The sequence below is a fragment of the Mytilus trossulus genome, unplaced genomic scaffold (assembly GCF_036588685.1).
Source record: "Mytilus trossulus isolate FHL-02 unplaced genomic scaffold, PNRI_Mtr1.1.1.hap1 h1tg000024l__unscaffolded, whole genome shotgun sequence".
NCBI classification, from domain to species: Eukaryota; Metazoa; Mollusca; class Bivalvia; order Mytilida; family Mytilidae; genus Mytilus; species Mytilus trossulus.
The window spans coordinates 5439841-5455000 of NW_026963290.1; the positions used below are offsets into that span (position 1 = coordinate 5439841).

The 15160-nt window shown below is 36.2% G+C and overlaps 14 non-coding genes across 14 annotated transcripts; all 14 read right to left on the reverse strand.

Annotated features, from left to right (window-relative positions):
- Positions 1–837: 837 nt before the first annotated feature.
- Trnat-agu (transfer RNA threonine (anticodon AGU)) lies at positions 838–911 on the reverse strand. Its single transcript has one exon. It is a non-coding gene; the product is annotated as a tRNA-Thr (tRNA).
- An 882-nt stretch (positions 912–1793) lies between these two features.
- On the reverse strand, positions 1794–1867 carry Trnat-agu (transfer RNA threonine (anticodon AGU)). Its single transcript has one exon. It is a non-coding gene; the product is annotated as a tRNA-Thr (tRNA).
- An 882-nt stretch (positions 1868–2749) lies between these two features.
- Trnat-agu (transfer RNA threonine (anticodon AGU)) lies at positions 2750–2823 on the reverse strand. Its single transcript has one exon. It is a non-coding gene; the product is annotated as a tRNA-Thr (tRNA).
- An 882-nt stretch (positions 2824–3705) lies between these two features.
- Positions 3706–3779, reverse strand: Trnat-agu (transfer RNA threonine (anticodon AGU)). The gene has a single exon. It is a non-coding gene; the product is annotated as a tRNA-Thr (tRNA).
- Positions 3780–4661: 882 nt separating this feature from the next.
- On the reverse strand, positions 4662–4735 carry Trnat-agu (transfer RNA threonine (anticodon AGU)). The gene has a single exon. It is a non-coding gene; the product is annotated as a tRNA-Thr (tRNA).
- An 882-nt stretch (positions 4736–5617) lies between these two features.
- Trnat-agu (transfer RNA threonine (anticodon AGU)) lies at positions 5618–5691 on the reverse strand. Its single transcript has one exon. It is a non-coding gene; the product is annotated as a tRNA-Thr (tRNA).
- Positions 5692–6805: 1114 nt separating this feature from the next.
- On the reverse strand, positions 6806–6879 carry Trnat-agu (transfer RNA threonine (anticodon AGU)). Its single transcript has one exon. It is a non-coding gene; the product is annotated as a tRNA-Thr (tRNA).
- Positions 6880–7761: 882 nt separating this feature from the next.
- Trnat-agu (transfer RNA threonine (anticodon AGU)) lies at positions 7762–7835 on the reverse strand. The gene has a single exon. It is a non-coding gene; the product is annotated as a tRNA-Thr (tRNA).
- Positions 7836–8948: 1113 nt separating this feature from the next.
- Trnat-agu (transfer RNA threonine (anticodon AGU)) lies at positions 8949–9022 on the reverse strand. Its single transcript has one exon. It is a non-coding gene; the product is annotated as a tRNA-Thr (tRNA).
- An 883-nt stretch (positions 9023–9905) lies between these two features.
- Positions 9906–9979, reverse strand: Trnat-agu (transfer RNA threonine (anticodon AGU)). Its single transcript has one exon. It is a non-coding gene; the product is annotated as a tRNA-Thr (tRNA).
- Positions 9980–11092: 1113 nt separating this feature from the next.
- Positions 11093–11166, reverse strand: Trnat-agu (transfer RNA threonine (anticodon AGU)). The gene has a single exon. It is a non-coding gene; the product is annotated as a tRNA-Thr (tRNA).
- Positions 11167–12279: 1113 nt separating this feature from the next.
- Trnat-agu (transfer RNA threonine (anticodon AGU)) lies at positions 12280–12353 on the reverse strand. Its single transcript has one exon. It is a non-coding gene; the product is annotated as a tRNA-Thr (tRNA).
- A 1113-nt stretch (positions 12354–13466) lies between these two features.
- On the reverse strand, positions 13467–13540 carry Trnat-agu (transfer RNA threonine (anticodon AGU)). The gene has a single exon. It is a non-coding gene; the product is annotated as a tRNA-Thr (tRNA).
- Positions 13541–14653: 1113 nt separating this feature from the next.
- Trnat-agu (transfer RNA threonine (anticodon AGU)) lies at positions 14654–14727 on the reverse strand. Its single transcript has one exon. It is a non-coding gene; the product is annotated as a tRNA-Thr (tRNA).
- Positions 14728–15160: the final 433 nt, after the last annotated feature.

Here is a 15160-nt window from a genome sequence, read left to right on the forward strand (position 1 = left end):
CTCTTCCGTGATCTATGGGCAAGTATATACAGGTGCACACTAATAGGCAGAGAAAAACTAGCATTGTAGACATTATGCAGTTGCTTCTGTTTCATTTTACCTAAGTATGAGACGACACGGTCGATTTTATGTTGATACATCGATTTGTCTTCCTATTGTGTTATCTTATCATATTTACTATTTCTGTTTCTAGGAATATATACTGATAGATGAATTTACAAAACAGAATTTCCAATTACCTGCAATTTGTGATGACGCTAAATAACCATAACGAAACACTTTGCATGTTTTTTGACGGTCGAATGTTACCGCTAGATATAAGTATACAATTCTGATGTCTGAAACTATTCTGTCGCCATAGCTCAGTCGGTTGACGGCCAGACAGGGAATACCGAGGACCGCAGTTCGAATCTCACAATGGGTTTTTGAATTTGAGAGCGATATTTTTCTCATTGAACTCAATGTTTTTGACCTGTGCTATAAGCCAGATCAAACGTTCAATTCACATTTCTGAATTTGCCCGTATAGATTTTCAAGTGACAATAACCGTAGGCGCTAAAACTTTGTTCACCTTTAGTACCCCCGAGCCAAACCTTTGGTAGAAATTATTCATGTTCGACTTCTTGTTATCCGCTATTCAACAATTTATTTTCAAATAAAGCAGTCCCAATAGATAGTGTTTAAACCATTCAGCTGATTGCTTAGTAGGCTTACAAACCAGTGTAACTAATCGAGATGTACTTTATGAAAGTTCTTAATGCTATCAGCAATAGGGGGGATGAATTGACAGTAAGTGTATTTGAGGCTTAACTAGAAGAAACTGATAGCAAAAAAAGTAGCCTTCAGAGAGAGTCGAACTCTCGACCTCCAGTTTACTAGACTGGCGCTCTAACCAACTGAGCTATGAAGGCTCCATGATAAATGATTTGAAATATTCAATATTTATATCTAGACTTACTCTTCCGTGATCTATGGGCAAGTATATACAGGTGCACACTAATAGGCAGAGAAAAACTAGCATTGTAGACATTATGCAGTTGCTTCTGTTTCATTTTACCTAAGTATGAGACGACACGGTCGATTTTATGTTGATACATCGATTTGTCTTCCTATTGTGTTATCTTATCATATTTACTATTTCTGTTTCTAGGAATATATACTGATAGATGAATTTACAAAACAGAATTTCCAATTACCTGCAATTTGTGATGACGCTAAATAACCATAACGAAACACTTTGCATGTTTTTTGACGGTCGAATGTTACCGCTAGATATAAGTATATAATTCTGATGTCTGAAACTATTCTGTCGCCATAGCTCAGTCGGTTGACGGCCAGACAGGGAATACCGAGGACCGCAGTTCGAATCTCACAATGGGTTTTTGAATTTGAGAGCGATATTTTTCTCATTGAACTCAATGTTTTTGACCTGTGCTATAAGCCAGATCAAACGTTCAATTCACATTTCTGAATTTGCCCGTATAGATTTTCAAGTGACAATAACCGTAGGCGCTAAAACTTTGTTCACCTTTAGTACCCCCGAGCCAAACCTTTGGTAGAAATTATTCATGTTCGACTTCTTGTTATCCGCTATTCAACAATTTATTTTCAAATAAAGCAGTCCCAATAGATAGTGTTTAAACCATTCAACTGATTGCTTAGTAGGCTTACAAACCAGTGTAACTAATCGAGATGTACTTTATGAAAGTTCTTAATGCTATCAGCAATAGGGGGGATGAATTGACAGTAAGTGTATTTGAGGCTAACTAGAAGAAACTGATAGCAAAAAAAGTAGCCTTCAGAGAGAGTCGAACTCTCGACCTCCAGTTTACTAGACTGGCGCTCTAACCAACTGAGCTATGAAGGCTCCATGATAAATGATTTGAAATATTCAATATTTATATCTAGACTTACTCTTCCGTGATCTATGGGCAAGTATATACAGGTGCACACTAATAGGCAGAGAAAAACTAGCATTGTAGACATTATGCAGTTGCTTCTGTTTCATTTTACCTAAGTATGAGACGACACGGTCGATTTTATGTTGATACATCGATTTGTCTTCCTATTGTGTTATCTTATCATATTTACTATTTCTGTTTCTAGGAATATATACTGATAGATGAATTTACAAAACAGAATTTCCAATTACCTGCAATTTGTGATGACGCTAAATAACCATAACGAAACACTTTGCATGTTTTTTGACGGTCGAATGTTACCGCTAGATATAAGTATACAATTCTGATGTCTGAAACTATTCTGTCGCCATAGCTCAGTCGGTTGACGGCCAGACAGGGAATACCGAGGACCGCAGTTCGAATCTCACAATGGGTTTTTGAATTTGAGAGCGATATTTTTCTCATTGAACTCAATGTTTTTGACCTGTGCTATAAGCCAGATCAAACGTTCAATTCACATTTCTGAATTTGCCCGTATAGATTTTCAAGTGACAATAACCGTAGGCGCTAAAACTTTGTTCACCTTTAGTACCCCCGAGCCAAACCTTTGGTAGAAATTATTCATGTTCGACTTCTTGTTATCCGCTATTCAACAATTTATTTTCAAATAAAGCAGTCCCAATAGATAGTGTTTAAACCATTCAACTGATTGCTTAGTAGGCTTACAAACCAGTGTAACTAATCGAGATGTACTTTATGAAAGTTCTTAATGCTATCAGCAATAGGGGGGATGAATTGACAGTAAGTGTATTTGAGGCTAACTAGAAGAAACTGATAGCAAAAAAAGTAGCCTTCAGAGAGAGTCGAACTCTCGACCTCCAGTTTACTAGACTGGCGCTCTAACCAACTGAGCTATGAAGGCTCCATGATAAATGATTTGAAATATTCAATATTTATATCTAGACTTACTCTTCCGTGATCTATGGGCAAGTATATACAGGTGCACACTAATAGGCAGAGAAAAACTAGCATTGTAGACATTATGCAGTTGCTTCTGTTTCATTTTACCTAAGTATGAGACGACACGGTCGATTTTATGTTGATACATCGATTTGTCTTCCTATTGTGTTATCTTATCATATTTACTATTTCTGTTTCTAGGAATATATACTGATAGATGAATTTACAAAACAGAATTTCCAATTACCTGCAATTTGTGATGACGCTAAATAACCATAACGAAACACTTTGCATGTTTTTTGACGGTCGAATGTTACCGCTAGATATAAGTATACAATTCTGATGTCTGAAACTATTCTGTCGCCATAGCTCAGTCGGTTGACGGCCAGACAGGGAATACCGAGGACCGCAGTTCGAATCTCACAATGGGTTTTTGAATTTGAGAGCGATATTTTTCTCATTGAACTCAATGTTTTTGACCTGTGCTATAAGCCAGATCAAACGTTCAATTCACATTTCTGAATTTGCCCGTATAGATTTTCAAGTGACAATAACCGTAGGCGCTAAAACTTTGTTCACCTTTAGTACCCCCGAGCCAAACCTTTGGTAGAAATTATTCATGTTCGACTTCTTGTTATCCGCTATTCAACAATTTATTTTCAAATAAAGCAGTCCCAATAGATAGTGTTTAAACCATTCAACTGATTGCTTAGTAGGCTTACAAACCAGTGTAACTAATCGAGATGTACTTTATGAAAGTTCTTAATGCTATCAGCAATAGGGGGGATGAATTGACAGTAAGTGTATTTGAGGCTAACTAGAAGAAACTGATAGCAAAAAAAGTAGCCTTCAGAGAGAGTCGAACTCTCGACCTCCAGTTTACTAGACTGGCGCTCTAACCAACTGAGCTATGAAGGCTCCATGATAAATGATTTGAAATATTCAATATTTATATCTAGACTTACTCTTCCGTGATCTATGGGCAAGTATATACAGGTGCACACTAATAGGCAGAGAAAAACTAGCATTGTAGACATTATGCAGTTGCTTCTGTTTCATTTTACCTAAGTATGAGACGACACGGTCGATTTTATGTTGATACATCGATTTGTCTTCCTATTGTGTTATCTTATCATATTTACTATTTCTGTTTCTAGGAATATATACTGATAGATGAATTTACAAAACAGAATTTCCAATTACCTGCAATTTGTGATGACGCTAAATAACCATAACGAAACACTTTGCATGTTTTTTGACGGTCGAATGTTACCGCTAGATATAAGTATACAATTCTGATGTCTGAAACTATTCTGTCGCCATAGCTCAGTCGGTTGACGGCCAGACAGGGAATACCGAGGACCGCAGTTCGAATCTCACAATGGGTTTTTGAATTTGAGAGCGATATTTTTCTCATTGAACTCAATGTTTTTGACCTGTGCTATAAGCCAGATCAAACGTTCAATTCACATTTCTGAATTTGCCCGTATAGATTTTCAAGTGACAATAACCGTAGGCGCTAAAACTTTGTTCACCTTTAGTACCCCCGAGCCAAACCTTTGGTAGAAATTATTCATGTTCGACTTCTTGTTATCCGCTATTCAACAATTTATTTTCAAATAAAGCAGTCCCAATAGATAGTGTTTAAACCATTCAACTGATTGCTTAGTAGGCTTACAAACCAGTGTAACTAATCGAGATGTACTTTATGAAAGTTCTTAATGCTATCAGCAATAGGGGGGATGAATTGACAGTAAGTGTATTTGAGGCTAACTAGAAGAAACTGATAGCAAAAAAAGTAGCCTTCAGAGAGAGTCGAACTCTCGACCTCCAGTTTACTAGACTGGCGCTCTAACCAACTGAGCTATGAAGGCTCCATGATAAATGATTTGAAATATTCAATATTTATATCTAGACTTACTCTTCCGTGATCTATGGGCAAGTATATACAGGTGCACACTAATAGGCAGAGAAAAACTAGCATTGTAGACATTATGCAGTTGCTTCTGTTTCATTTTACCTAAGTATGAGACGACACGGTCGATTTTATGTTGATACATCGATTTGTCTTCCTATTGTGTTATCTTATCATATTTACTATTTCTGTTTCTAGGAATATATACTGATAGATGAATTTACAAAACAGAATTTCCAATTACCTGCAATTTGTGATGACGCTAAATAACCATAACGAAACACTTTGCATGTTTTTTGACGGTCGAATGTTACCGCTAGATATAAGTATACAATTCTGATGTCTGAAACTATTCTGTCGCCATAGCTCAGTCGGTTGACGGCCAGACAGGGAATACCGAGGACCGCAGTTCGAATCTCACAATGGGTTTTTGAATTTGAGAGCGATATTTTTCTCATTGAACTCAATGTTTTTGACCTGTGCTATAAGCCAGATCAAACGTTCAATTCACATTTCTGAATTTGCCCGTATAGATTTTCAAGTGACAATAACCGTAGGCGCTAAAACTTTGTTCACCTTTAGTACCCCCGAGCCAAACCTTTGGTAGAAATTATTCATGTTCGACTTCTTGTTATCCGCTATTCAACAATTTATTTTCAAATAAAGCAGTCCCAATAGATAGTGTTTAAACCATTCAACTGATTGCTTAGTAGGCTTACAAACCAGTGTAACTAATCGAGATGTACTTTATGAAAGTTCTTAATGCTATCAGCAATAGGGGGGATGAATTGACAGTAAGTGTATTTGAGGCTAACTAGAAGAAACTGATAGCAAAAAAAGTAGCCTTCAGAGAGAGTCGAACTCTCGACCTCCAGTTTACTAGACTGGCGCTCTAACCAACTGAGCTATGAAGGCTCCATGATAAATGATTTGAAATATTTAATATTTATATCTAGACTTACTCTTCCGTGATCTCTGGGCAAGTATATACAGGTGCACACTAATAGGCAGAGAAAAACTAGCATTGTAGACATTATGCAGTTGCTTCTGTTTCATTTTACCTAAGTATGAGACGACACGGTCGATTTTATGTTGATACATCGATTTGTCTTCCTATTGTGTTATCTTATCATATTTACTATTTCTGTTTCTAGGAATATATACTGATAGATGAATTTACAAAACAGAATTTCCAATTACCTGCAATTTGTGATGACGCTAAATAACCATAACGAAACACTTTGCATGTTTTTTGACGGTCGAATGTTACCGCTAGATATAAGTATACAATTCTGATGTCTGAAACTATTCTGTCGCCATAGCTCAGTCGGTTGACGGCCAGTCTCTTTATTTTCTGTAAACATTGAAAGACAATTACCAGTTAATTTCATACTTTATATTGTATTCTGCGTAGGTTTCTAATATAAGTTGAATGATTGAGCTGCATGAAAGATTAGTGTGAGGTAGCATGATAGTATAGGGACTCGATGTTTTCCAATAATATGTTGTAAAGTGATGTAGAAGATGATAAAGATTTGTGCAATAAATTTTATCAAGATAAAAAGACGGCCAGACAGGGAATACCGAGGACCGCAGTTCGAATCTCACAATGGGTTTTTGAATTTGAGAGCGATATTTTTCTCATTGAACTCAATGTTTTTGACCTGTGCTATAAGCCAGATCAAACGTTCAATTCACATTTCTGAATTTGCCCGTATAGATTTTCAAGTGACAATAACCGTAGGCGCTAAAACTTTGTTCACCTTTAGTACCCCCGAGCCAAACCTTTGGTAGAAATTATTCATGTTCGACTTCTTGTTATCCGCTATTCAACAATTTATTTTCAAATAAAGCAGTCCCAATAGATAGTGTTTAAACCATTCAACTGATTGCTTAGTAGGCTTACAAACCAGTGTAACTAATCGAGATGTACTTTATGAAAGTTCTTAATGCTATCAGCAATAGGGGGGATGAATTGACAGTAAGTGTATTTGAGGCTTAACTAGAAGAAACTGATAGCAAAAAAAGTAGCCTTCAGAGAGAGTCGAACTCTCGACCTCCAGTTTACTAGACTGGCGCTCTAACCAACTGAGCTATGAAGGCTCCATGATAAATGATTTGAAATATTCAATATTTATATCTAGACTTACTCTTCCGTGATCTATGGGCAAGTATATACAGGTGCACACTAATAGGCAGAGAAAAACTAGCATTGTAGACATTATGCAGTTGCTTCTGTTTCATTTTACCTAAGTATGAGACGACACGGTCGATTTTATGTTGATACATCGATTTGTCTTCCTATTGTGTTATCTTATCATATTTACTATTTCTGTTTCTAGGAATATATACTGATAGATGAATTTACAAAACAGAATTTCCAATTACCTGCAATTTGTGATGACGCTAAATAACCATAACGAAACACTTTGCATGTTTTTTGACGGTCGAATGTTACCGCTAGATATAAGTATACAATTCTGATGTCTGAAACTATTCTGTCGCCATAGCTCAGTCGGTTGACGGCCAGACAGGGAATACCGAGGACCGCAGTTCGAATCTCACAATGGGTTTTTGAATTTGAGAGCGATATTTTTCTCATTGAACTCAATGTTTTTGACCTGTGCTATAAGCCAGATCAAACGTTCAATTCACATTTCTGAATTTGCCCGTATAGATTTTCAAGTGACAATAACCGTAGGCGCTAAAACTTTGTTCACCTTTAGTACCCCCGAGCCAAACCTTTGGTAGAAATTATTCATGTTCGACTTCTTGTTATCCGCTATTCAACAATTTATTTTCAAATAAAGCAGTCCCAATAGATAGTGTTTAAACCATTCAGCTGATTGCTTAGTAGGCTTACAAACCAGTGTAACTAATCGAGATGTACTTTATGAAAGTTCTTAATGCTATCAGCAATAGGGGGGATGAATTGACAGTAAGTGTATTTGAGGCTAACTAGAAGAAACTGATAGCAAAAAAAGTAGCCTTCAGAGAGAGTCGAACTCTCGACCTCCAGTTTACTAGACTGGCGCTCTAACCAACTGAGCTATGAAGGCTCCATGATAAATGATTTGAAATATTTAATATTTATATCTAGACTTACTCTTCCGTGATCTCTGGGCAAGTATATACAGGTGCACACTAATAGGCAGAGAAAAACTAGCATTGTAGACATTATGCAGTTGCTTCTGTTTCATTTTACCTAAGTATGAGACGACACGGTCGATTTTATGTTGATACATCGATTTGTCTTCCTATTGTGTTATCTTATCATATTTACTATTTCTGTTTCTAGGAATATATACTGATAGATGAATTTACAAAACAGAATTTCCAATTACCTGCAATTTGTGATGACGCTAAATAACCATAACGAAACACTTTGCATGTTTTTTGACGGTCGAATGTTACCGCTAGATATAAGTATACAATTCTGATGTCTGAAACTATTCTGTCGCCATAGCTCAGTCGGTTGACGGCCAGTCTCTTTATTTTCTGTAAACATTGAAAGACAATTACCAGTTAATTTCATACTTTATATTGTATTCTGCGTAGGTTTCTAATATAAGTTGAATGATTGAGCTGCATGAAAGATTAGTGTGAGGTAGCATGATAGTATAGGGACTTGATGTTTTCCAATAATATGTTGTAAAGTGATGTAGAAGATGATAAAGATTTGTGCAATAAATTTTATCAAGATAAAAAGACGGCCAGACAGGGAATACCGAGGACCGCAGTTCGAATCTCACAATGGGTTTTTGAATTTGAGAGCGATATTTTTCTCATTGAACTCAATGTTTTTGACCTGTGCTATAAGCCAGATCAAACGTTCAATTCACATTTCTGAATTTGCCCGTATAGATTTTCAAGTGACAATAACCGTAGGCGCTAAAACTTTGTTCACCTTTAGTACCCCCGAGCCAAACCTTTGGTAGAAATTATTCATGTTCGACTTCTTGTTATCCGCTATTCAACAATTTATTTTCAAATAAAGCAGTCCCAATAGATAGTGTTTAAACCATTCAACTGATTGCTTAGTAGGCTTACAAACCAGTGTAACTAATCGAGATGTACTTTATGAAAGTTCTTAATGCTATCAGCAATAGGGGGGATGAATTGACAGTAAGTGTATTTGAGGCTAACTAGAAGAAACTGATAGCAAAAAAAGTAGCCTTCAGAGAGAGTCGAACTCTCGACCTCCAGTTTACTAGACTGGCGCTCTAACCAACTGAGCTATGAAGGCTCCATGATAAATGATTTGAAATATTCAATATTTATATCTAGACTTACTCTTCCGTGATCTATGGGCAAGTATATACAGGTGCACACTAATAGGCAGAGAAAAAACTAGCATTGTAGACATTATGCAGTTGCTTCTGTTTCATTTTACCTAAGTATGAGACGACACGGTCGATTTTATGTTGATACATCGATTTGTCTTCCTATTGTGTTATCTTATCATATTTACTATTTCTGTTTCTAGGAATATATACTGATAGATGAATTTACAAAACAGAATTTCCAATTACCTGCAATTTGTGATGACGCTAAATAACCATAACGAAACACTTTGCATGTTTTTTGACGGTCGAATGTTACCGCTAGATATAAGTATACAATTCTGATGTCTGAAACTATTCTGTCGCCATAGCTCAGTCGGTTGACGGCCAGACAGGGAATACCGAGGACCGCAGTTCGAATCTCACAATGGGTTTTTGAATTTGAGAGCGATATTTTTCTCATTGAACTCAATGTTTTTGACCTGTGCTATAAGCCAGATCAAACGTTCAATTCACATTTCTGAATTTGCCCGTATAGATTTTCAAGTGACAATAACCGTAGGCGCTAAAACTTTGTTCACCTTTAGTACCCCCGAGCCAAACCTTTGGTAGAAATTATTCATGTTCGACTTCTTGTTATCCGCTATTCAACAATTTATTTTCAAATAAAGCAGTCCCAATAGATAGTGTTTAAACCATTCAGCTGATTGCTTAGTAGGCTTACAAACCAGTGTAACTAATCGAGATGTACTTTATGAAAGTTCTTAATGCTATCAGCAATAGGGGGGATGAATTGACAGTAAGTGTATTTGAGGCTAACTAGAAGAAACTGATAGCAAAAAAAGTAGCCTTCAGAGAGAGTCGAACTCTCGACCTCCAGTTTACTAGACTGGCGCTCTAACCAACTGAGCTATGAAGGCTCCATGATAAATGATTTGAAATATTTAATATTTATATCTAGACTTACTCTTCCGTGATCTCTGGGCAAGTATATACAGGTGCACACTAATAGGCAGAGAAAAACTAGCATTGTAGACATTATGCAGTTGCTTCTGTTTCATTTTACCTAAGTATGAGACGACACGGTCGATTTTATGTTGATTCATCGATTTGTCTTCCTATTGTGTTATCTTATCATATTTACTATTTCTGTTTCTAGGAATATATACTGATAGATGAATTTACAAAACAGAATTTCCAATTACCTGCAATTTGTGATGACGCTAAATAACCATAACGAAACACTTTGCATGTTTTTTGACGGTCGAATGTTACCGCTAGATATAAGTATACAATTCTGATGTCTGAAACTATTCTGTCGCCATAGCTCAGTCGGTTGACGGCCAGTCTCTTTATTTTCTGTAAACATTGAAAGACAATTACCAGTTAATTTCATACTTTATATTGTATTCTGCGTAGGTTTCTAATATAAGTTGAATGATTGAGCTGCATGAAAGATTAGTGTGAGGTAGCATGATAGTATAGGGACTTGATGTTTTCCAATAATATGTTGTAAAGTGATGTAGAAGATGATAAAGATTTGTGCAATAAATTTTATCAAGATAAAAAGACGGCCAGACAGGGAATACCGAGGACCGCAGTTCGAATCTCACAATGGGTTTTTGAATTTGAGAGCGATATTTTTCTCATTGAACTCAATGTTTTTGACCTGTGCTATAAGCCAGATCAAACGTTCAATTCACATTTCTGAATTTGCCCGTATAGATTTTCAAGTGACAATAACCGTAGGCGCTAAAACTTTGTTCACCTTTAGTACCCCCGAGCCAAACCTTTGGTAGAAATTATTCATGTTCGACTTCTTGTTATCCGCTATTCAACAATTTATTTTCAAATAAAGCAGTCCCAATAGATAGTGTTTAAACCATTCAACTGATTGCTTAGTAGGCTTACAAACCAGTGTAACTAATCGAGATGTACTTTATGAAAGTTCTTAATGCTATCAGCAATAGGGGGGATGAATTGACAGTAAGTGTATTTGAGGCTAACTAGAAGAAACTGATAGCAAAAAAAGTAGCCTTCAGAGAGAGTCGAACTCTCGACCTCCAGTTTACTAGACTGGCGCTCTAACCAACTGAGCTATGAAGGCTCCATGATAAATGATTTGAAATATTCAATATTTATATCTAGACTTACTCTTCCGTGATCTATGGGCAAGTATATACAGGTGCACACTAATAGGCAGAGAAAAACTAGCATTGTAGACATTATGCAGTTGCTTCTGTTTCATTTTACCTAAGTATGAGACGACACGGTCGATTTTATGTTGATACATCGATTTGTCTTCCTATTGTGTTATCTTATCATATTTACTATTTCTGTTTCTAGGAATATATACTGATAGATGAATTTACAAAACAGAATTTCCAATTACCTGCAATTTGTGATGACGCTAAATAACCATAACGAAACACTTTGCATGTTTTTTGACGGTCGAATGTTACCGCTAGATATAAGTATACAATTCTGATGTCTGAAACTATTCTGTCGCCATAGCTCAGTCGGTTGACGGCCAGTCTCTTTATTTTCTGTAAACATTGAAAGACAATTACCAGTTAATTTCATACTTTATATTGTATTCTGCGTAGGTTTCTAATATAAGTTGAATGATTGAGCTGCATGAAAGATTAGTGTGAGGTAGCATGATAGTATAGGGACTTGATGTTTTCCAATAATATGTTGTAAAGTGATGTAGAAGATGATAAAGATTTGTGCAATAAATTTTATCAAGATAAAAAGACGGCCAGACAGGGAATACCGAGGACCGCAGTTCGAATCTCACAATGGGTTTTTGAATTTGAGAGCGATATTTTTCTCATTGAACTCAATGTTTTTGACCTGTGCTATAAGCCAGATCAAACGTTCAATTCACATTTCTGAATTTGCCCGTATAGATTTTCAAGTGACAATAACCGTAGGCGCTAAAACTTTGTTCACCTTTAGTACCCCCGAGCCAAACCTTTGGTAGAAATTATTCATGTTCGACTTCTTGTTATCCGCTATTCAACAATTTATTTTCAAATAAAGCAGTCCCAATAGATAGTGTTTAAACCATTCAACTGATTGCTTAGTAGGCTTACAAACCAGTGTAACTAATCGAGATGTACTTTATGAAAGTTCTTAATGCTATCAGCAATAGGGGGGATGAATTGACAGTAAGTGTATTTGAGGCTAACTAGAAGAAACTGATAGCAAAAAAAGTAGCCTTCAGAGAGAGTCGAACTCTCGACCTCCAGTTTACTAGACTGGCGCTCTAACCAACTGAGCTATGAAGGCTCCATGATAAATGATTTGAAATATTCAATATTTATATCTAGACTTACTCTTCCGTGATCTATGGGCAAGTATATACAGGTGCACACTAATAGGCAGAGAAAAACTAGCATTGTAGACATTATGCAGTTGCTTCTGTTTCATTTTACCTAAGTATGAGACGACACGGTCGATTTTATGTTGATACATCGATTTGTCTTCCTATTGTGTTATCTTATCATATTTACTATTTCTGTTTCTAGGAATATATACTGATAGATGAATTTACAAAACAGAATTTCCAATTACCTGCAATTTGTGATGACGCTAAATAACCATAACGAAACACTTTGCATGTTTTTTGACGGTCGAATGTTACCGCTAGATATAAGTATACAATTCTGATGTCTGAAACTATTCTGTCGCCATAGCTCAGTCGGTTGACGGCCAGTCTCTTTATTTTCTGTAAACATTGAAAGACAATTACCAGTTAATTTCATACTTTATATTGTATTCTGCGTAGGTTTCTAATATAAGTTGAATGATTGAGCTGCATGAAAGATTAGTGTGAGGTAGCATGATAGTATAGGGACTTGATGTTTTCCAATAATATGTTGTAAAGTGATGTAGAAGATGATAAAGATTTGTGCAATAAATTTTATCAAGATAAAAAGACGGCCAGACAGGGAATACCGAGGACCGCAGTTCGAATCTCACAATGGGTTTTTGAATTTGAGAGCGATATTTTTCTCATTGAACTCAATGTTTTTGACCTGTGCTATAAGCCAGATCAAACGTTCAATTCACATTTCTGAATTTGCCCGTATAGATTTTCAAGTGACAATAACCGTAGGCGCTAAAACTTTGTTCACCTTTAGTACCCCCGAGCCAAACCTTTGGTAGAAATTATTCATGTTCGACTTCTTGTTATCCGCTATTCAACAATTTATTTTCAAATAAAGCAGTCCCAATAGATAGTGTTTAAACCATTCAACTGATTGCTTAGTAGGCTTACAAACCAGTGTAACTAATCGAGATGTACTTTATGAAAGTTCTTAATGCTATCAGCAATAGGGGGGATGAATTGACAGTAAGTGTATTTGAGGCTAACTAGAAGAAACTGATAGCAAAAAAAGTAGCCTTCAGAGAGAGTCGAACTCTCGACCTCCAGTTTACTAGACTGGCGCTCTAACCAACTGAGCTATGAAGGCTCCATGATAAATGATTTGAAATATTCAATATTTATATCTAGACTTACTCTTCCGTGATCTATGGGCAAGTATATACAGGTGCACACTAATAGGCAGAGAAAAACTAGCATTGTAGACATTATGCAGTTGCTTCTGTTTCATTTTACCTAAGTATGAGACGACACGGTCGATTTTATGTTGATACATCGATTTGTCTTCCTATTGTGTTATCTTATCATATTTACTATTTCTGTTTCTAGGAATATATACTGATAGATGAATTTACAAAACAGAATTTCCAATTACCTGCAATTTGTGATGACGCTAAATAACCATAACGAAACACTTTGCATGTTTTTTGACGGTCGAATGTTACCGCTAGATATAAGTATACAATTCTGATGTCTGAAACTATTCTGTCGCCATAGCTCAGTCGGTTGACGGCCAGTCTCTTTATTTTCTGTAAACATTGAAAGACAATTACCAGTTAATTTCATACTTTATATTGTATTCTGCGTAGGTTTCTAATATAAGTTGAATGATTGAGCTGCATGAAAGATTAGTGTGAGGTAGCATGATAGTATAGGGACTTGATGTTTTCCAATAATATGTTGTAAAGTGATGTAGAAGATGATAAAGATTTGTGCAATAAATTTTATCAAGATAAAAAGACGGCCAGACAGGGAATACCGAGGACCGCAGTTCGAATCTCACAATGGGTTTTTGAATTTGAGAGCGATATTTTTCTCATTGAACTCAATGTTTTTGACCTGTGCTATAAGCCAGATCAAACGTTCAATTCACATTTCTGAATTTGCCCGTATAGATTTTCAAGTGACAATAACCGTAGGCGCTAAAACTTTGTTCACCTTTAGTACCCCCGAGCCAAACCTTTGGTAGAAATTATTCATGTTCGACTTCTTGTTATCCGCTATTCAACAATTTATTTTCAAATAAAGCAGTCCCAATAGATAGTGTTTAAACCATTCAACTGATTGCTTAGTAGGCTTACAAACCAGTGTAACTAATCGAGATGTACTTTATGAAAGTTCTTAATGCTATCAGCAATAGGGGGGATGAATTGACAGTAAGTGTATTTGAGGCTAACTAGAAGAAACTGATAGCAAAAAAAGTAGCCTTCAGAGAGAGTCGAACTCTCGACCTCCAGTTTACTAGACTGGCGCTCTAACCAACTGAGCTATGAATGCTCCATGATAAATGATTTGAAATATTCAATATTTATATCTAGACTTACTCTTCCGTGATCTATGGGCAAGTATATACAGGTGCACACTAATAGGCAGAGAAAAACTAGCATTGTAGACATTATGCAGTTGCTTCTGTTTCATTTTACCTAAGTATGAGACGACACGGTCGATTTTATGTTGATACATCGATTTGTCTTCCTATTGTGTTATCTTATCATATTTACTATTTCTGTTTCTAGGAATATATACTGATAGATGAATTTACAAAACAGAATTTCCAATTACCTGCAATTTGTGATGACGCTAAATAACCATAACGAAACACTTTGCATGTTTTTTGACGGTCGAATGTTACCGCTAGATATAAGTATACAATTCTGATGTCTGAAACTATTCTGTCGCCATAGCTCAGTCGGTTGACGGCCAGACAGGG